The sequence below is a fragment of the Abramis brama genome, assembly GCF_963993115.1.
Source record: "Abramis brama genome assembly, chromosome: 3".
Lineage (NCBI taxonomy): Eukaryota > Metazoa > Chordata > Actinopteri > Cypriniformes > Leuciscidae > Abramis > Abramis brama.
The window spans coordinates 7395604-7417910 of NC_139965.1; the positions used below are offsets into that span (position 1 = coordinate 7395604).

Here is a 22307-nt window from a genome sequence, read left to right on the forward strand (position 1 = left end):
ACCGAGAACTAATGTATTCTCTCCTGTGGCTCAGTGGCAGAATCCTAGACTGTCATGCTAGAGACCCGGGTTCGATCCCAGCTCTCGTGGCAGATAAAATTTATGCTGTTCGCTTCTCCGAGCTCGCGGTCTGTTTTTCTTACATACAGAAAGCAAGCCCGCTCTCTCCCTCGTTGGGCCGCGCAGATTGCGCCGTTCAAGGGATGACAAAGCGGACGGTCACGAGCAACGTTCAGCGTGCGCGCCTCACTCACCGGCGAAAAGAGAAGAGAGTGTGTTAGTCCCGCTACGGCTGGACAACCGCCAATTCTCACAGCCAGTCTTTCTTACTTACAGAAAGCGAACCCGCCTCTCGCACCACACCTACTCATGGTGCTCGAGTATTTATGAGCATCTAAACACGAGAGAAGAAAAGACGGTTAAGTCCCGCAGCGCTGCGGCTGGACCACCGTCGAAGCTTAACGCGCTGTCAGTCCCCGTTGCCACGGCTACTGCAGCTGTTTACCTCGCAGTCAACGAGCCGGTATATCCATAGATATCATATAAAGGCTAGATGTCTCGTCCGCGCTGCTGGCCAATGGAGGTCGACGCCATCTTACCACAGGGTGCTCGCTCACTCGTAACATGGTGCATGTACTTTTAAATAACCATAACTTGCTCAATTTTCTAACGATTTTCAAACGGTTTGGTTTGTTATAAACGTCAGAGATGTAGCTATGAAACTGCATACATATGAATAATTATACAAATGGACTTCCATATGAAAGAATTATAGCCACGGTAATGACGTTTGTAAGAAACCAAACCATTTGTAAATCCGTTAAGATTTCACCGAGATAAGAGGATTTGTGTGCGTGCTGCTCACTCACCTTAATTCACAGAGCCCTGTGGTAAGATGGCCGCCGGTGATGCCAGAAGTGACTCCGCCTTAAGACATCTAGCCTTTATATGATATCTATGGGTATATCTACCCGCTCCCCTGCGCGCATCCGCCGTTCTCACGGCAACCCAGAGAAATTTCAAAAGAACATAATGTCTGGTTGCACGGCTGACGCCGTATGTGTTTCTAGTACAGTGAATGTGCCCACGTTTCTGTGCTCACCCCTGTACACAAGCACTATACATCCCGTGTCTCTCACAGAGCCCACTCTCATGAAGCAGGCAAAAGCCGCTTTAGTGTTAAAAGTAGGTCACGTGTCCACTTCTCCGTGCCCACACCTACTCACTGCCCGCTCTGTCACACGGCCTCGCACGACCGGTCATGTTTTGAATGTAAGTCCTGTGCCCGCCCTCGAGCGCTCACACATACTAACGAACATTTTCGCCCCGAGGCTGCCATCGCGCGTCGCGCCTCACACTATATGTTCCCCGTCCAAAGCCACCGGGACACTGTGTGTAAAACGGCCAGCTATCGCTGCGTGCGATCCGCCGTATCTAAGCACCAAGAGCGCGCGCACCGCGCCCGCCCCTGAATGTAAGTCCTGTGCCCGCCCTCGAGCGCTCACACATATTAACGAACATTTTCGTCCCCGACGCCGCCATCGCGCGTCGCGCCTCACACTATATGTTCCCCGTCAAAAGCCACGGGACACTGTGTAAAACGGCCAGCTATCGCTGCGTGCGACCCGCCGTATCTAAGCACCGAGAGCGCGCGCTGCGCCCGCCCCTCCGTTTCGAGCTCTCGAGCCCGCGATGCGCGGCGATCAGAACCCGGAGGCCATTCTGCCCCTGGCTGCACACGCAAAAGCGTGGGAAGCTATTCCAGGCGCATCAGAATGGGTGCTAAGCACAGTAAAACAGGGCTATACTCTGCAGTTCGATCGCCGCCCCCCGCGCTTTCAGGCGCGTACCGAGACGAGAGTGAATGGGGAAGTAGCACATCTACTTCGAGCAGAAATAGCACACTTCTGGGCAAAGGGGCTATAGAACCGGTTCCCACTTCTATGAGCGAGTCAGGCTTTTACAGCCGTTATTTCCTCGTTCCCAAGAAGGACGGAGCTCTCAGACCGATTTTGGATCTGAGATATTTGAACAAAGCTCTTATGAGAAGACCGTTCAAAATGCTCACAACCAGGCAGATCCTCACGCAATTTCGCCCGAGGGACTGGTTTATCTCTCTCGATCTAAAAGACGCGTACTTTCAGATCCAGATAATACCCCGTCACAGGCCATTCTTGAGATTCGCCTTCGATGGTCAGGTATATCAACAGAACAGTGCTTCTCAGCCACCTGGAAAGCCTGGAGCTCACGGTCAACTGGACCAAGAGCTCGTCAGTGCCCAGTCAATCAACCTCTTTTCTGGGTTTGGATCTGGACACTGTGGCAATGATGGCCCGCCTGTCGACACGGCGCGCGCGCTGCATTCAACGCCTGGCCGCGTCCTTCCAGCCGGGCAGCACCGCACCTCTCAAAACATTTCAGAGGATGCTGGGTTGTATGGCAAGGGGTTCCCGTAGCGTAAGCTATACTTACGCAATACGAGAGAACCTCTCGTAAGAGAACGTACTCGGTTACCTAATGTAATCGGTCCTCTCTAGAAGAGGGAATGAGTATTGCGTAAACTGCCGTGACGCGCCACGAGCTTTTGCGCTTCAGACTATTAAAACCAGATTTTTCAGCCTGAGCCCTCCTTATATACACACTGACCACACCCATCTTGACGGTTAGAAGGGTGTGGAGTGTGTCTCATTGGGTGTGACGTCACGCAGGGCTCACTGGTAGGCTTAAGCAGTTGCCGCCGGGCAGCCAATGAGCACGCTTATACAGCTTGCCATGGTCTGCCGGCTGCAGCACTGCGTTGACAATGAATACAAAATTAAGGATCATTTTTGGTTTCAGATCTCGAAGAAAGAAGACTTTCCCGTAGCGTAAGCTATACTTACGCAATACTCGTTCCCTCTTCTAGAGCGAACCGAGGTTACATTAGGTAACCGAGTATGTTCTCTGATGTCGAGTAATGGTCACATGATTTGCAAGTTGATGTAAAATGTCATCTTTTATTTAGCTTGTGGTTGAACATCAGAATAAGCTTTCATCTTTGCTGTTGCTCAAAAAGAGCAATATCCCAATAAAGTAACACAAATGTTCACTCCCTTAATAAATGTTACATTGGATTAATCAGTTACTAACCTTCTGTAATGTCACACACTTCACTATTTGCCCAGCAGATGGCAATAGTATTTACCTAGTTTTATATGTATTACGTACTTATCTGGCACAAAAACAGTGAGTCTCAATTTAAACAAAACAAATTCACATTAAAAACAAATAACAAAACAGAAAACCCTAGCAATGCACCAGCCATTCAGCCATGCATTATCTTATAAAAGATCATGTTTAGGAAGGTGGCAGTCAGTTGTACTGTCACAAAAGCACACACTGTTTCAAACCTTCACTAGTAGATAAAGCTGTGTATATAAGTCCATGTCTAATTTCTTATGTCTTTTTTGTGCATCCTCGTTTCCTTTCCTCTTGTCTCCGCTCCGCTCCCTTAGGATGCGAAGAAAGAAACACCTGTGGATGCTCGCTCATCTGGAAGCTTCCTCACTCCTCATGGTTGTCCTTCAAGATGGCGGAGTTCAGTCGGTTTCCGGGTCACAGGCAGGAGGACGGAGGAGCGAGGAGTCGAGGAAACATCGATTAGAGTATTGAAATGAATTGAAGGATGCAGCCTCTGAATTAGGACACAGCTAATGTCTTCTTTACAGAACGAGTATGAGCCGAAATGAGTTCAGAACGTCTCATCTGCTCTTGAGCGTCATCTGGTGGAACATCTTCAAGATAGCCTAGATACTGAAGACATTGGCAGGACTGATATCAATGGTCGGAATTGATACTTTGAAAACAATATGATATATTTTATATAACATATATTAAGTGTCCTGAAATAAAAAAAAATAAACTACATGCATTATATTGATATATTTTTATGAAAATACAGCATTCGTTGCTAACTTGTTACTTTTTCTCCCACAGAGGAGCAGCTTTGTTCAACTCATGTATTTATCTGGCACAAAAACAATGAGGATCTCAGTGAGGATCTCAGATCTCAATGAACAGATGCATTGGTCTTTCACTGTTGATGGGTAGTTCGACACGTCTCGAGTTTTCGACACACTAGTGCTTTGAAACAGTGTTCCGGAGCATTGCTTGAAATGAGGCTGTCACGTGAGAAATTAAGCTTCGTTACATCACTGACACGTCACGCCCGGCTCAAATACACAGCGCGACGATTGCACTGTCCCATATCCGCTATACGTTTACTGCAATATTATAGTTATGTATGTATGCAGCTTTTTTTTTTTTAAGTGGTGTATTGTTAATTATTCTTGAATAGGCCTAATGTATTAGCCTAGAAGGTGAAAACACAAGTTTGATGCAAGTAAAAATGAAAAACAAAGTCTTTATTGTCATTGTAGCCTATTGTGCAAAATACAATGAAATTAGAAAACGTCTCGGGTTACGTATGTAACCCTCGTTCCCTGAGTAGGGAATGAGACGCTGCATCGGTACTCGATACTTTGGGGAATGCCTTCGGCATGAAGCGTCTGAAGTCAACTATGGAACTATTCCAATCTTGATTGGTGCAACGTCACCCGTGACGTCGCATGTGACGGTGATCCGGAAGCTACAAAAGGGTCACAGGAACCAGGAAATGTTAGCTTCTAATTGGTCAAAGCAAGTCGTTCTCAGGGGCGCGAAAAGTGTGGCCGAGGGATGCAGCGTCTCGTTCCCTACTCAGGGAACGAGGGTTACATACGTAACCCGAGACGTTCCCTTTCGTAAAGGGAACTCCCGCTGCATCGGTACTCGATACTTTGGGGAACGAATACCCACGCCACCACACTGAGAGAAAAAACGCCCTGGTATAAAGCATCTGGTACACTCATGGATGATAGAATGAGTAGAGGGCAGATCCAAACTAGCTTGTCATAAGATTTGGTGCAAGAAGGGGAGGTCTGGAGCCGGAGGCTCGACTGACCTCATGGCTGGGAGCCCCAGACAGTAGAAAATATTAGATGAGAGGTGAAGGCAGAAGCACACCTTGTACTTCAAATATGAGTGGTTTTAGATAACCAACTGTACTCTTAATAAAGGGAATAGCTCCTAACCCTTGATGCATAAACTAGATGGACTGACTCCTCTCAGCCTGAGTCCTAATGTAGGAACCTCAAAGGCTACGACCTTGACCATCCGACACATGCGATGGAGGATGGAATACCTGAAGAATCTTAACATTGCCTACAAGTACCTCAGTACCGGGCAAAAATAACGTTGAGTGGCTCCCACGCTAGCAAGTAAGAGGGGGCAGCACCACCACTCTTCCAGGGAGTAAGACGAGCAGGAAGCAGACTCAATAGATTCTCCTATATATACTTATATACCTCAAATATATATTTGTATACCTCACCCACAGGACATGATGGGTGCCAGGGATAACCCATCAGACTGATGCCAATAGGCTGGATGACAGGATTTATCCTCCAATCTACAGGAACATGGGGTTTCAGTGGGAACGTCCTTTCGAGAACACCCTTAGAGGCTTGCGGAGGGCACTGAGGCCGCCACAGAGGCCCTAAGCATGAACAGGAGATCCCGTTATAGAGCGGGATGGAACACCAGTACTGAAGCCAGTGGGCAGTAATAAACTGGGTTCAATGCCCTCCCTAACTTAATTGTTTAGTTCCTAGTAGAGTGGGGTTCTAGTATGGATGTCCTGACCACCTCGGTGGAAAGGGCAACCTAATTATGGGTGAGACCCCCTCAGGGGCCAGACCCATAGTCTCCATAACTCTGGTCGGGGATGAAATAATATAACATCAGCCTGAGACAGAAGATCTCTCCTAATAGAAATTTTCCATGGAGGACTCTCCAAGAGACTAATAAGGTCCGAAAACCAAATTTGGGCCGGCCAGTACGGAGCTACAAGGAGTAGTCTCACTCCGTACCTCCTCACCCTTTCTAGAACCCCAGGGAGCAGAGCGATCGGGGGAAAAGCGTACAGATGTGACCTCAGCCACATCTGTACCGTAGCATCCAACCCTAAAGGAGCTGGATGTGAGAGAGAGTACCAGGGTGGGCAATGAGAGTTCTCATGAGAAGCGAACAGGTCAACCTCCGCCCGGCCAAACTCTCTCCATATAAGCTCAACCACTTCAGGGTGGAGCCACCATTCCCCGGGCCTCGGCCCCTGCCTCGACAGGATGTCTGCTCCCATATTTTCAACCCCAGGAATATAAATAGATCTGACAGAGAGAAATTTGTCCTGGGACCAAAGAAGAATTTGATGCGCCAGTCTACAAAGAGGGCGAGATCTCAAACCTCCTTGGCGGTTGATATAAGAGACCACCGACATATTGTCTGTCTTAACAAGAACATGATGGCCTCTGAGGTCTACCAGGAAGTGCCTCAGGGCAAAAAATACAGCCAACATCTCCAAGCGATTAATATACAATGTGAGATGATGGTCTTTCCAAGTACCTCGGGTGTAACGGCCCTCCATAACCGCACCCCAGCCCGTGAGGGAAGCATCCGTGGTCAGAGTTTTTCTCTCACATGGTGCTCCCAAAACCGGGCCCTGAGACAGGAACCATGGTTTCTTCCATACGACAAGAGAACGAAGGCATCTGCGCGTAACTCTGATCGTACGAAAAGGGTTTCCCAGAGGAGAAAATCCCTTGTTCCTGAGCCACCACTGCAAGGCCCTCATATGGAGCAGACCAAAGGGTACTACCGTGGAAGCTGCAGCCATAAGACCCAAAACTCTTTGAAAGTGTTTGACAGTGATAGCCTGGCCTAACCTAATACTCTTCATTGTGTTTAAGATAGTATTTATACAAGCAGGAGACAATTGTGCCCGCATTGTGACTAAGTCCCACTCTACTCCCAGGGACGTAGTCCTCTGAAGAGGAGTTAAGGAACTTTTCTTGACATTGAGTCTCAACCCCACGCACCTCAGATGGCGCAAAACAACATCTCGATGTTGAATTGCTAGTTCTTTTTGACTGAGCCAAAATGAGCCAGTCATCTATAAGATACGGACCCCCTGAAGTCTCAATGGAGCAAGGGCCGTGTCCATACATTTAGTGAAGGTGCGAGGGGATAAGGCTAGGCCGACTGGAAGAGTCCAGAACTGATGCGCTTTTCCCCCCAAAAGCGGATCTCGGAAACTTCCTGTGATGGGGTTAGAAGGGAAAGAGGAGTTAAGGAGCTTGTGGATCTATCAAGACAGACCAGTCCTCGGAGCTGGTCTGACTGACAGTCGGTAACTTGAATCTGAACCCCCTCGGAGGTTGATCCAGTACCCTGAGATCCAAAATAAGGCCTAACTCCCTTCCTCATAGGAACTATGAAGTGCCAGCTGTAGAACCCGGGCTCCCGTAACCAAGGAAGAGCCAACTTTGAGGTTTCCTGTGCTAAGAGGGACTACACTTCCTGTTCCAAAAACCGACCCTGCTCGGGGCTGGCTGACATGTGAACCACCCTTAGTATATAATATTTGTATATTAGCTCCACCATAAGCAGGACCCCCTAGGCTATATTTTGAAGACCCCTCGGGGTGTCTAAATATGCCATTATGGGGACCAGTCCCTCGAGACTGGCCTCGGCTATAAATTTCCAAATGGCTTTGGTGACCTGAAGCAGCTAACTGGCAGGAACTAACCGAAATATGCTCTCTACAGACCTCCTGAGAGGCGGCGAACTCGACAGTGCCGCAACGTCTTCGGGCAGATACTGCGATTTGTGTTCGCTGGAAGCCGATGTGTCCCGAAGCGCCCTCGGCGGCGGGAAGCAAACATCGATTTCCTAAGGGCTGCATAAGGGAGCGAGACTCCTGTACTCGCTCTCCTGGGGGAACGCCCATAAGGGTCTGCGTGTTACGACAAGACCTCTTAGTTGAAGCCTTCTTAGCCCGAGAGACAGTCCTTAGACCTGTCTTCGGTATGGAGAGCTTCGTGCGAGAATGTTTCTTCTGGCCCCAAGCCTTATACGGGGGGGCACGAGAGGAAACCTTCTCAAAATATGAGGAGCTGGCGGCTGTCCCATGAGGCTGCCCCCTGGCAGCAACCCCATGAGACCTGGACTGACAACTGGGGATAGCTGATTGTCGCTCTGCCTCCTGAAGCCTCTCGACAACGGTTCTTGCCGCGTCGCCAAAGAGGCCAGAAGGTGAAAGGGGAGCATCGAGAAGGAAAGCCCTGTCTTTCTTCCCGATCCACAAGCGAATAAGCCATAAATGTCTCTCTGAGACAACTAGTGCTGCCATAGAACGGCCAATAGCACGGGCCGTCTCTTTAATAATACGGAGAGATAAGTCAGATACTCTACGATATTCAGTAATATAGAGTGAGACCTCCCAGTTATCATCCACCTGCTTGAGGAGGTCAGCCAGGTATGCCTGTAATAACCCCATCGTGTGTGGGCATGCACCAGCTCGACCACCGCCATATATGCTTTCCCTAACAAATTCGATGTACGAGATTTGGAGGGAAGTGTCTGAGCTATCAGGGGTGACGCAATGTCGGGGAGAAAATATTTCGCAAAATATTCCTCAACCCGAGCCATCACCTAATAACCATTTTCATTAGATTCCCTGATGGATGAGTAAATATATACATGGGGGAAAATAATTGAGATGAAAATGGATTTTTCCACGATCTTGATACCTCAGTATGGAGATCAGTGAAAAAGGGAAGGCTCTGACACGAAGATTGTGACTGGGTCTGCAGGAAGCGCTCATTCATTTTATTTTTCTTAGTCGCTTCCTGCTTATTATATGGCCATTTAACATTTAATTTAAACACTGCCCTGATTACAACCTCCAGCAACTCCTCACTAACGGGAATATGGGGTGGCGAATCCCCCTATCCACGTGATTCAGTGTTAATAGATAATATCTAACTCCTCGGAGCCAGATAAATCAAACGCTGTGTCTTTAACACGGTCGGAAGAAGCCGCAGCGCGGGCTTCCGAACCGTGCGCGAGACCAGTGGAGCTGGTTAATAAACACTGAGAAAGGGTCGCAACCGTCTCAGTATCATATGCCAGCCCCACGTGCGAATCACATGCATACAAGCGGTGCGCTGCCTCAACAGACGCGGGACCTGATGCACTGGAAACGCGAGCCTGATCTAATTGATCGAACAAGCTCAAACGGGAGCGGAGCTTTTTCATTGAAAACAGTTTACACAGACAGCGCCCTCGAGCACCGCCCGTGCATGCTCCACTCCCAGACAAACTACACAAAGCGTGTGTGTGTCATCCTCGCTTAAATAACGTGGGCAAGGGGACGCACACTGCCTGAATAGCTTCTCTTTTTTCGCCATAAATAATACTCTTTTCACGGGACAAACAACACCAAATAGAACAGACAAGATGACATAGAGCGCTTGCTGAAGACCAGAAGCTAATATTTCCTGGTTCCTGTGACCCTTTTGTAGCTTCCGGATCACCGTCACATGCGACGTCACGGGTGATGTTGCACCAATCAAGATTGGAATAGTTCCATAGTTGACTTCAGACGCTTCATGCCGAAGGCATTCCCCAAAGTATCGAGTACCGATGCAGCGGGAGTTCCCTTTACGAAAGGGAACTCTACTGCTGCACACACACACACACAGCCATCTTGCTAATGCCATGTTTATTAAATATACAAATAAACCTTACAATGACATCCCAATGAACAAAACATCTGGTTTGCATGAACAAAGTTGAAGAATAAAGTTCCAATACGAAGTTTAATGATGATGACAATACAAAATAATAATCACACAGGAACTGCAACACACACTAAATTCAACGTAGATCAAATGTGATGAATGTGAGGGATCAACTTATATAGCAAACACAAACGAGGATAATTAACAACAGCTGAAACCAGTTAACTAATAATGACGGTTACTATGGAGACAGACGAGTGGCAAAACTAACAGAATGGTGACAGGTCTAAATGATACAATATAAAGAAAATAATTACAAATTCAACAGAAACACAAATCACAAATTAATTACAAATAAAACAGAAAAAAGGAAAATTAGCAGTGAATAATAAAATTAAATAATAGGTTAAATAATATGGAATATGAAGAACCAGTCCGTAATATCTGTCAGATAGGCTACTGTATTTCAAGAGTTAGGGTGTATCGAACCATCAACCCATCAAATCTGTTTTCTCATATTTTTCATACATTATTATTATTATCACATAAACATATTGGAGAGATGGACAGACAAAATAAAATAAAAAACTCATTCTAACTGTTAACTCAAATGAAATTATATATATATATATATATATATATATATATATAGATATATGATCTTCTATAAATGGCATTTCTCTCTCTCCCAATGGACTGATAAAAAAAAAATAAAAAAAATTTAATTAAACAATAATATTTTTATTTTATTTTGATTGACAATTTTTTCCAATAAAATTCCACATGGAAAACAACCAGAAACACAAGAACAAGACTGATCACATAAGGTCAAAATAATAAGCATGGTTTCCATCTGTATTTACATTTTTGTTCATCTTCTCTGTGTCTTTGCCAGGATTGAGAGGAAGTGTTGTTTCGCAGAATTTTGTGTCAATGGTGTCTTTGGCATCTTTAATTATTTTCACAATCTTCTTAAACTGATCAGCTGCTTCTTTTATCTGAATAATAAATTTCAGTGTTTCTGATGAGATTTCTTCTTCTTTTCTCTTTCCTGCTGGTAGATTCATTTCAGAGAGCTCTTTTGCATCTTGAACAATACAGTAAACATCAAGAGCAAGAAACAGAGCTTTGACAGCCTTCACACACGCACAGATTTCTTTTGTAGCCTCTGCACACATTTTTCCAGTTTCAGCCAGATCAGATCCTTTTGCAATCTTTAATACATCCTGAGCACCTTTTGCTGATCTATGAATGTCGAGCTTATTTAATTTCTTCTCCTCCAATTCTTCTGTGATGTTATGAATTTTACGCAGAAGCTCAACCATTGGGTGTATTGTGGTCTGTAAATCTAACACCTTCTCAATCTTCTCATGCAGGGTTTTCTTGTGCATGGATTCAAGTTCATCAGTGGCGTCATCCAGCTCCTTTATTTTATCATCGAGAGTTTGCTGATTTCTGTCAAATTCTGAGTTCAGTTCTTCAATGCTTCTTTTCAATTCAAGGTTCAAGTTTCCTGAAATATATCAAACGTTTTATCAGGATTAGAGTATATGCAATTACTGTAGTTTTGAGTGCTTTTTAGATTTATTGGCCTCAAAAAGATAACATATTCTGTTAACATACATTATATGACTAATTACTATAAAATAATTTGTACAAGTGTTTAACCACTATATGTTTTCCATGATGTAACTTAGAAATATTGCTGTACTACTACTAATAACATCAATAAACTGATTCAATCGCAAGACAAGCTCACTGTGGAAAAATGGATTCTTCTGGTTGATTTCCATCACCAGCATTACCAAAGATTATGATAATAAATAATGGGCAGTATAAGTAACTTTTAAATGTGTCTATATTTTCAATTGCAATTAATTATGATTTTATATTATATTATGATTTTTAAAAATGTATGTAATACTTTGTGTGCTTCTGTGATGAGTGGCCTGTGTTTATCATAGGCAGTGGCTTATGTTACAATACTCAATTATAATAATTAAAATATTCTAATTGTTCTAAAATGTGATTTTTTCCCCGCATAACATCGGTATGAAATTAATGTGTAAACATCTTCATAGCTACATTTCCATTACCCTTCAAATTGCACCAATTGAAATTGCGAATTGAAAATGCGCCCAATGGAAACAAAAACTCCTATATATAGCAAAAACGTTTTTACGCTCGCATGAGGGTTTTTTTCAAGGAATTTGAAAAATTAGTATTTTGCTAAACTGCAGTGGAAACAGTTTTGTGGCATTTACAGGTTACCTGGTGTACGTAACAGTCGATCATACTTTAAAGATGACAGAGTAAGTTTGGACAGAAGATGAGACAGTTCTTATTAAACTATTCATTAACTATTCTTTATTAACGATATATTTAAACCTACTAACATTCGTCACCATGATTTTTGGAATGACTTATCGCGAGAGGAATCGCTTATCGCGTTTTAGTCACATAACATAACGCTGTCCTTTCGCAATAGTTTTTTATCGACATTTAGAAAATATCTCAAAAGTTTGGCGTAAATCAGTAATGGGTTATGCCTAAAGTATGCTTTTCTGAGTCATGCCATAATATCTCCTATGAAATCCTATCATAAAAGCGTGTTTAGTTTGTTCCTGAACAGATGACCGTGAATATAGCAACATTTTATTACGATGGAGTTTGTACGTATCTGTAATGATCACCAGCTGGAGTGCATCTGAGAGTCACCAGAGGGCACTCCACACCAGAATATTAACCATCACACACTCAACATCCCATCATGCCGCTTACCTGGGACTGATTGCACATACACCTGCAGCTCATCAGCACTCATCTCATACACCTGCAGCTCATTCACATACACCCATATAAACCTCTGTCACTCTTCAGTTCACTGCGAAGTATTGCATTGCCCCGGCGTACAATTTCTGAGCGTTTTCCCTGTGTTTGCTGAACTGTTACTGACCTTGGATTGTTTATACCGACTTCTGATTCCTTTGCTGCCTGTCTTGACCCGGATTGTTCATTGGACTGTGATTCCTGCCGCCTGCCTCGACTCTTGCCTGTTATCTGTTTCTGCTCTGAGATTATCTCCGTTGTTCTGTCTGCCCCTGATTTACCCTGCCTGTTGATTATTCTAATAAAGCTGCGAATGGATTCTTCTGCGTCCTCTACTTCATAACAGAATACTTCGCCGCTTCAGATCCAGCAGCCGACAAAAGAATGAACATGGTATAAATAGACTGAGACTAACAGGATGATGAGACACAGGTGAATGCAATCAGTGAATGAGGTACAGGTGAATGTAATCAGTGATAAGTGATGATGAGTCCGGGCAGTGAGTTATGGGAAATGTAGTTTGTGAGTGATAATAGTCTTATGTGGAGTGCCTTCTGGTGGCTCTCAAGGGCACTCCAGCTGGTGACCGTTACAGTATCACAGCTGAATTGAAAATCTCTGGTGAGTGGCGCTAAAAGCTTAACTTAACCATTTTAAATAACGAACACTGTAAAAAAAAATCCTTATTTTAAAGAAAATAAGTTTTTTTGGCGTTCATTTTCTTTAATTTTAAATTGTACTCAAAACTCTGTAAAATTACAAATAATATATATAAATTAAAAATTCAGCTGTTATTTTAGGTACTGTGACATTACCATATGACATGTTACCATATTAATACTAAATATTAATATACATTTTTAAGACCATAAATCACTATTCTGTCTCATTAATGTTAATCAAACAATTTTGACATCATGGACAAAAGTTGACTATATTTTTCTAATAGATATGCACTGTTAAACATTTAGTGTGAATTTACAGTATATTCCAGGTTAATAATTGCATTACTTTCACAGTAATTTCACAGTATGACTTCTCTTGTATCTAACTGCACTAAAGAAGTGGTTTTACTGTGAGTTTACATTATTGGGAAAAACTATTTACAGTAAACAAATATCATGCTGTATTTCTACAGTGCATATGCGGCATGAATAGATTATGCTGTGGATTGTTGGTTGTGTCTGTGCTGCTGAACTTATGTTTGGTTCACTTTTAGCAGATTGTGTTGGTTTATTTTGTAATGTTGATTTATGTTGTGTTTATAAGTGTTTTTATTATTTGTTGAGTGTCATTTAATATTCAACAATAATATTGATATCCTGCATTGACACTATTATATGAGAACTGAACTGAGCTGGACGATGACATCACGGTTTTCTCCAGAGCGGCTGTATATATACAGTACATGAACTAAATGAATAACTTTTTTTACAAAACTTACTTAAGCTGGACTGTGACACTTTTTTCTTCTGGAAACAAACTTTGTTGCATCATTTTCCTGTTATCTCAGTAAAGCTGCTTTGAAACAATCTGTATTATAAAAAGCACTATACTGTAGGCTATAAATAAATGTGACTTGACTTGATTTACAGTGTACATTGTGTAAAAGTACCACAATGAAAACCCTACTTAAGTAAAAAGTAAAAAGTACCTGATTTTAAATGTACTTTAAGTATTAAAAGTAAAAGTACTTTCATAACAATTTATTCTCTTAATGTCTATATTCTAATAATTAGGGCTGTAACAATATGCAATATGAAACCGTTGACACTCGGATCCACGAACCTGTGTCGCGGTGTGAGTGTGAGAAGGCAGAATCGCGACACACCCCTTATTTGAAGTTAACATTACGTAGACCTGGATAAATTCTTTAAAATTGGGCAATCCCAGCGTTATGGTCGTGACAATTGCAGTAAAAACTTGAAATGTAAATTCTCAAATACCAATTGAAACTGTTTATATATCCATACTCCCTTAATAAAGAAGTCCAGACATTAGAAAAATACTAGTCTACAGACACATGCGTTTTATATTTTAATATGAGGGAAATATAAATCCGTAACGGACGTGATACAAAAAAAATCTTTAACTTTTAGGTGGCAAAATATTTTTTAGTAATTCTGTGAATTTCACTGTGCAAACCAAAAGTAATACCCACCGGATGAAGAACATATCACAGAACATATCATATTCATTTTATTTTTTGTGTTCACATTTATGAGGAAAAAACAATGTTACGGACGTGTCAGTTCTCCGTTTCGCACGTGAGCGCTCTGAAAGCGGCACCAAAATACTGCTTTAAAACATTCACAGAGACCTCAAAAGCCCTTCTTTAAAGTGAATTTCGTTTTGTATTAATTGTATCTTAATTTTAATCAATATTTCATTCATGTTTCATGGATTTAATAAATAAGTAGGCTAAATATAGCAGAAAATAGATCAGGACACGGAGGCGCGGGCGCGTGAACTGGTTAAACTCATGAACCGAAACTCAGGTCTGTACTTGCCTCACAGACCTGAGATGTATATATATATATAGAAAACTTGAAATGTGTACTTTTAAACAGAACAATTTAAAACGAAAGAAAACAGACTGTTTTCTGCATGTAATCCTTATGAAATGTGCATTTCTCTCTGGCGCGTTCACTGCAAAGATCGCGCATCAGCATTAATTAAAATGTCTCCTTGTTATATTTTACATATTCATAATCATTACTTTTGCCGGTTCTTTGTGACAGATTTATTGGTAGCGCCACAGTTGCATGTTACATGATCGCGTCAGCACCGAAAACATGGAGATTTTTTTCAATCCCTGTTTGGCAAGGGGAAAACTGATCAGAAAATGTAACGAAAATGTAACGAAACGTTGTAGAAATGTAGTGGAGTAGAAAGTATAATAATTGCTGCAAAAAGTAACGAAGTAAAAGTCAAAGATTCTACTTAAGTAAAGTACAGATACGTGAAAAATGTACTTAAGTAAAGTAACGAAGTATTTTTACTTCGTTACATTCCACCACTGGCAGTAACGCGTTACTAATAACGCGTTACTGTAACTCAGTTACTTTTGACAGTAACTAATACTGTAACGCATTACTTTTTAAATAAATTAACTCCGTTACCGTTACCATATGGTGCGTTGTCCGTTACTCTTTAAAATTAGTTATGTGCGGCAGTCATGGCGAGTCAAGGCGAGAGCAAGGCGAACAAAAGCGAGTCAAACGCCGCGAGCGCCCTTGAAAGTGCGCGAGAGAGACCGTTGGAGAGTGCGCGAGAGAGACCGATGTGTCCGTGAGCGAGCTCGAAAGTGCGCGAGAGAGACCGTTGGAGAGCACGCTCGGAAGTGCGCGAGAGAGACCGATGTGTCTGAGAGCGAGCTCGAAAGTGCGCGAGAGAGACCGGTGTGTATGTTGGAGAGCGCGCTCGGAAGTGCACGAGAGAGACCGAATGTGTTCGAGCATAATATAGTTTTTTTTATAAAGAAATTACACACTTCAGCATTTGAATAATATCTGTAGCATATTGGTATCATCTGCAACGTTTTAATTAGTTTACATATGAAACAAAACTCCAAAATAACCTGCAAAGAACGTTCCCAGAACACATCTGACCGGTTGTGAACACGACACGTGCGGCAAACACGACTAGAATTTGGCTTAAATAACCTCTGATGGTGACGTTCTCTGTAGGTTATAGAAATACCCCCCCCCCACCTTTCAAGTAGGCTATACAGTATGTTGTACAGTTGTAAAGGTGTGTGAGTTTTATCATTTTAATTTGCACTACAAAGAGTGTATGTGTATGTATATTTTTTATTACTGTTTATTTATTTTTGGTACATTTCTTAAGAAGCATCATTTATTTTTAGACGTATTTCTTGGCCAGTTGTTGACTGTGCAATAAATATTAAAAGTTCTAAACCTTCCATTGTTTTGTTGTTCCTCTATAGTAAAGATAACATTTTAATATTTAAGGTAATAGGTGTCTCTCACAATGTCCCACACCAGATTAACATTAAAATAGTGTGAATTAGTGTACAATATTTTATAATAATAATTTATTATATTTAGTGTCCATTTTTCATTTAACTTTTTTTTAAGTAACGCAAGTTACTTTTCCTGGTAATTAGTTACTTTTGTAATGATGTAACTCAGTTACTAACTCAGTTACTTTTTGTGAGAAGTAACTAGTAACTGTAACTAATTACATTTTTTAAGTAACTTGCCCAACACTGAGCTTGACATATCTATGTTTATCTACTTTTAAACAAACCAATTTGAATCGAAAACAAATTCTCTCTGATTATGGAATCCAAATAAAAGGTGCATTTCTCTCTATAGATGAAGAGTCAGCATTGTCAACTTAATCTTCGCAGCCAACACTGACTCAGAAAACGTACTCTGCTACTAACGTAACCTCGGTTCTCTCTAGAAGAGGGAACGAGTACTGCGTAATATTTTACGCTAGGGGAAAATCTCTTTTCCTCGAGATACTGAAGCCAAAAATTATCCTTAATTTTGAAATAATGTAAAACGCGTTGCGGCAGCATGCAGACATAGGCGAGACGGCTCGTGCGCCTATTGGCTGCCCTGCGGCAACTGCAGCAGCCTATCGAGAGAGGCCCTTCGTGACGTCTGAACCAATGGGGACGCTTCGCGCCCACTGCGTCACGTCCCGCCGAAACGGGCGTGGCTTGGGCCTATAAATACAGCTCGACAGGCTGATAGAATCTGGTTTTTCTTGAGTGTTTTCTTGAGACGCAAACAGGTCTACATTCGCTCTGCCGAATGTCTTCCACAGCAGTTGGACTGTCTGTGGGTGTAGAGACCATTCCCCTGCCGGAACATTGTTTCTGGACAGTCTATCTGGTCCCACATTCAGATGGCCAGGCACGTGCGCTGCTCTGAGCGAGCGCAGATTGTGCTGAGCCCAGACCAGGAGGCATTCCGTCAGCCTGTAAAGGTTTCGGGACCTGATACCTCCCTGGCGATTTATATAGGCCACCACCGACATGTTGTCCGAACGGACCAAGACGTGTTGCCCTTTTATCTGGGGACAAAAGCGCCTCAGCGCGTTGTCGACTGCCATCATCTCCAGGCAATTGATGTGTAGAAGCTTTTCCTGTTCTGACCACTGGCCGAAGAACGGTCTGCCCTCGAGAAGCGCTCCCCATCCCGAAGTGGAGGCGTCCATAGACACCACCTTCACATTTGAGGAAGTCCCCAAGCTTACACCTGACCGGTACCAGCCGGTCGCTCTCCAAGGTTTCAGAGCTGAAACGCATTTCTGATTGACCTTGAGGTGTCAAAGACCGTCAAAGATCCACGCTCGGCGTGGTACTCGCGCCTTTAGCCAGAACTGCAGTGGGCGCATGCAGAGCAGACCCAACTGGAGAGCTGACGATGCTGAGGCCATGAGACCCAGCATTTTCTGAAACTTTCTGAGCGGGACTAGAGTGCCGCAGCGGAAGGTTTTCGTCATGCGATAGTTGTGCTGTCATAGACAGCGAGTCCAGTTCTGTACCCAGAAAGGATATTCTCTGACTGGGAGACAGTGAACTCTTCGCCCTATTGACTTTGAGACCTAGATTCTCGAGATGTTCGAGTAATATGGTCCTGTGTTCTATGAGCTCTGAGTGTGATCGAGCTAGAATCAGCCAATCGTCCAAGTAGTTCAAAACTCGCATGCAGGGTGGGAATTATGTAATTTTAGGGGCAAGGCCATTTGGCCTCCACCTTTTCTTTTTTTTTAGGGGCACCAAGGCCATATGACAGGGCACAAAGGCCATTGAGTACAATTCAATGGTTTTCCCATTCAGATTGATACCATAACATCCTAATTTGGAATAAGACATGGATTATGACTTTTTTAATAAAAAAAAACATTTTTTAATGAGAGAGAGAGAGAGAGCGCCATTACATCCAGAAGGTATACACCCTCACACAACAATAGAAACAACACAAATGCCAATAAAAGCATTCAAAATATTCATTCAGTCCTCTATATCATGTGAGTGTGAGAGAGAGAACCAGTTCATTCAGAAGGTATACACCCTCACAATCATTATCGCTCAGCGCTCAAAGCAGTTTGCTTTGCGCTCCACTCAAATCGCCCCCCACTCGGTCCAAAAAAGGAAAAAAAATCTACATGTATATCACTTGTAGCGGTCCCCAAGCTTTTTTGCGCCACAGATCGGTTTAATATCAGACAATATTTTCATGGACCGGCCTTCAAGGTGTGGCGGATAAATACAACAAAATAAAATGATACGAACGGCATAAAAACTGGGGTATTTTTTTTAGCCTATAATAATAAACGTGAATCCAATGTGTGGGCCTACTAGCAACTTTATTAGCAGCGTCCTCTAACATCGCGCCTAAAAACAACTGAGAAAATCTGAACACAAACAAAATGCCCCCAAAAGAAAAGAATCTCTATGTTTTCGGTGCTGATGCGATGTAAGGGTGGCGATGCCAATAAAACACCTAAAAGCTGTCAACGAACCGGCAAAATTAATGATTATGAATATGTAAAATATAGCAGGAGACATTTTAATTGTTTACTAATAAACCAGTTTTGTTTTTTTATGTCTGTGTCGGCTGGAAAGATGCTGACTCGCGATCTTCGCAGTAGTGAACGCGCCAGAGAGAAATGCACATTTCATACGGATTACATAAGAGAGAAGTCTGTTTTCTTTCTTTTGAATTGTTCTGTTTAAAAGTAGACATTTCAAGCTTTATATATATGTCTCAGGTCTGTGAGGCAAGTAGGCTATACGCTGAGTTTCGGTTCATTTATGAGACAAGCTCCAGTTTTGCCGGCGCCTTCGTGTCGTGATTATCTATTTTCTAATATATTCACTTCTAATTTATTAAATCCAGACAATTGGTTGATGAAACATTGATTAAAATTAAGATACAATTAATACAAAACGAAATTAAATTTAAAGACAGGCTTTGTGCTTTCTGCTTGAGGTCTCTGTGAAAGTTTTATAAAGCAGTCTTTTATAGTGCCGCTTTCAGAGCGCTCACTGTCCAGTCTGTAACATTTTTTTTTTATTTTTTATTTTTTTTGAAATAAATTTCTAAATAAATGCGACTTATAGTCCAGTGCGACTTAGGCTAGGCCTATATGTGTTTTTTCTTCTTCATGGCGCATTTTTTGACTGTTGCGATTTATACTCCGGAGCGACTTAGGCTATTAATAGGCTACACCTGTATGACTTCTCATTTTCCTTTTTGAAGTACTTTTTGAACTCCATTATTGAGCTGAGTTTTGACTGAAAATAGTCTACTGTTGATGACAGTGCAAGACAGATGGATTCAGGGTAAGGCTTGACTGAGCATGCTTCAGATTCGTGGTGTGAGCGGAGCGAAACTGGAGCGGGAAATAGGGCGACGCTCCGTCCTTTTGAAATTGCCGCTCTGCGCTCTGTCCAAGATCCGCCCGCTTGCGCTCCCGCTCCACTCCGCTCACATGCTCTCCTTTATACATGGAACATTGGACAGGGCCAGGGCACACAGGCCACTGTGGCCGTACGATGATTTTTTTTTCACGGGGCATGAAGGCCAAAGTGTAGGGCAACGGCGGCCATGGCCGCGTGGCCGCGGTATAATTCCCACCCTGCTCGCATGCCCTGAAGTTTCAGGGGTGCAAGTGCCGCGTCCATGCACATCGTAAATGTACGGGGTGCCAGGGACAGGCCGAATGGCAGGACTGTGTATTGATATGCCTGGCCCTCGAAGGCGAATCTCAAAAATCGCCTGTGACGTGACGCTATTTGTATTTGAAAATACGCGTTCTTCAGATCTATCGACATAAACCAGTCCCCTGGGCGAATTTGCGCGAGGATTTTCCTGGTTGTGAGCATTCTGAACCGCCGTTTCGAAAGCACTATGTTCAGCTGTCTTAGATCTAGGATGGGTCTGAGACCCCCGTCTTTTTTCAGTACCAGAAAATATCTGCTGTATAGACCCCCTTCACTCTGAGCTTGAGATAAAGGCTATTTCGGCTCGAAGTAGATGAGCTACTTCCTTTTCTACCGTAGTTTCAATTCTGAATTCGATTCGATTTCGTCTGGGGACGTCGAGCGAACTATAGCGAATAGCCTCTTTTTATAATGTTCAGCACCCATTCTGATACCCCGGGGAGCTTTGCCAACGCATTTGCATGAATAGCTAGGGGTTGAATGAGATCTGGGCTCTGGTCTCGACATGGTGGCATTTTACTACACTCATCGGCTCATACACTTACTCAACACCATCGGCCGTGGCCGGAATACCAGAAAATACACTCTTTATGGGATTTATCTGGGCCGACTTGTTTTCTGCAAAATACACTGGAACAGTCGCATTTTCTGGAATTGAACGACCGAGAAGTTTTGGTGGAAGTCTGGCCGCAGCGGGACTTGAACACCGTCATTTTCCTAGACGGGCTAGGAAGACTTTGAGGCCTCGGGCTTTATCTCAATCTTAGGCCGGGGCTCACGCGGAAGGAGGCGGATAGCGGATAGCCAGATAGCGTCCTCTTGTCTTGTGACAGTGTTTGATTGCAGGCGTGCACGTGTTACAACAGGCTCTATTACTGCAATATTGATATTTCCAGTCGCCTGATCTTACGAGGGTACTGAGAAATGTGTGAGGAATGGAGGTTGGTCCGGCCTTGGCGGGACTAAAACACTCTCTTTCCTCCTGTCGCCGGTGAGTGACGCACGCGAGGGGCGGGGTAGCTCTCTTGTAATGTAAAGAAGCTAGCCCCTTTGAAGGAAACATCCATCCAGAGAGCGTCATCATGTCTTGTGACGGCGTTCGTTTGCAGGCGTGCATGTATTACAACAGGCTTGTTTACTGCAATATTGATATTTCCAGTCGCCTGAACTCAGGAGGGGACTGAGAAATGTGTGAGAAATGGAGGTTTCCACACTCTCTTTCCTCCTGTCGCCGGTGAGTGACGCACGCGAACGGGGCGGGGTAGCTTTCTTGTAATGTAAAGAAAGCTAGCCCTGTAGCAGGAAAACATCCATCCACATAGATGAGGCTTCTTCATCGTCATCCATGACGGAAGCGGCGGCAGGCTGCGGCCGCTGTCCGACAGTGAGAGACTCGGGCGAAGCAGGCGAAGCTGGCGGGCGAACCGGCGAGCTTTTGCTGGTTGGAGGAGGTTCCGGGACCCGCTGAGCATGGCGCTTTTTACGGCGCGAGTCCTCAGAGTCACCATGGGCATTTAGCTCGCAGTGAGGGCAGCCGCCGTCGGCGAGCGCTAGAGCTGCATGATCCTCACCCAGGCAGGAAGCGCAGATGACATGGCGGTCCCCGTTGCTGAGTGGGGCTCGGCACAAGCCACAGAAGGTGCAAGACATATTTAAAAAGACGCTTGGCTCTCGGCTTCAGTATCTCGAGGAAAAGAGATTTTCCCCTAGCGTAAGATAATACGCAGTACGAGAGATCTCTCGTAAGAGAACACTAGTTTATTAAAAGACAATTAAAATGTCTCCTTGCTTATTTTTTCCTGACACATTTATAATCATTAGGTTACTTTTGCCAGTGCTTTGAGGCAAGCTTTATGTGGCTTATATTCTGCCTCCCAGTGGCCTATATGAGTCTTTGAGTCTGTAAAAGAAGTCAACAAACTGAAAGAAATATTTTTTAGGTAATAAGTAATGTAAACTTGTTAAAACGGAACTTCAAATATGTGTAGCGCTGTCATTTTTTGTCGGATTCCAACAAATCATAAATCATTTTGAAAAAAAAATAATTAAGCTCAGAAGAGAGAATTGCGATGCATTAAGGAATTTTAGCACTTGAATTTTCATGGATCAAT

The 22307-nt window shown here is 43.4% G+C and overlaps 1 protein-coding gene across 1 annotated transcript in view; it reads right to left on the reverse strand.

Moving 5' to 3' along the window:
* The window catches only part of LOC311078642 (uncharacterized protein), an 87730-nt gene extending 76692 nt beyond the window's left edge, over positions 1 to 11038 (reverse strand). Inside the window, exon 1 of the mRNA XM_084107574.1 lies at positions 11034 to 11038. The gene's annotated coding sequence lies outside the window, so the exon portion shown is untranslated. The remainder of the gene's footprint in view (positions 1 to 11033) is intronic.
* Between the last annotated feature and the right edge of the window lie 11269 nt (positions 11039 to 22307).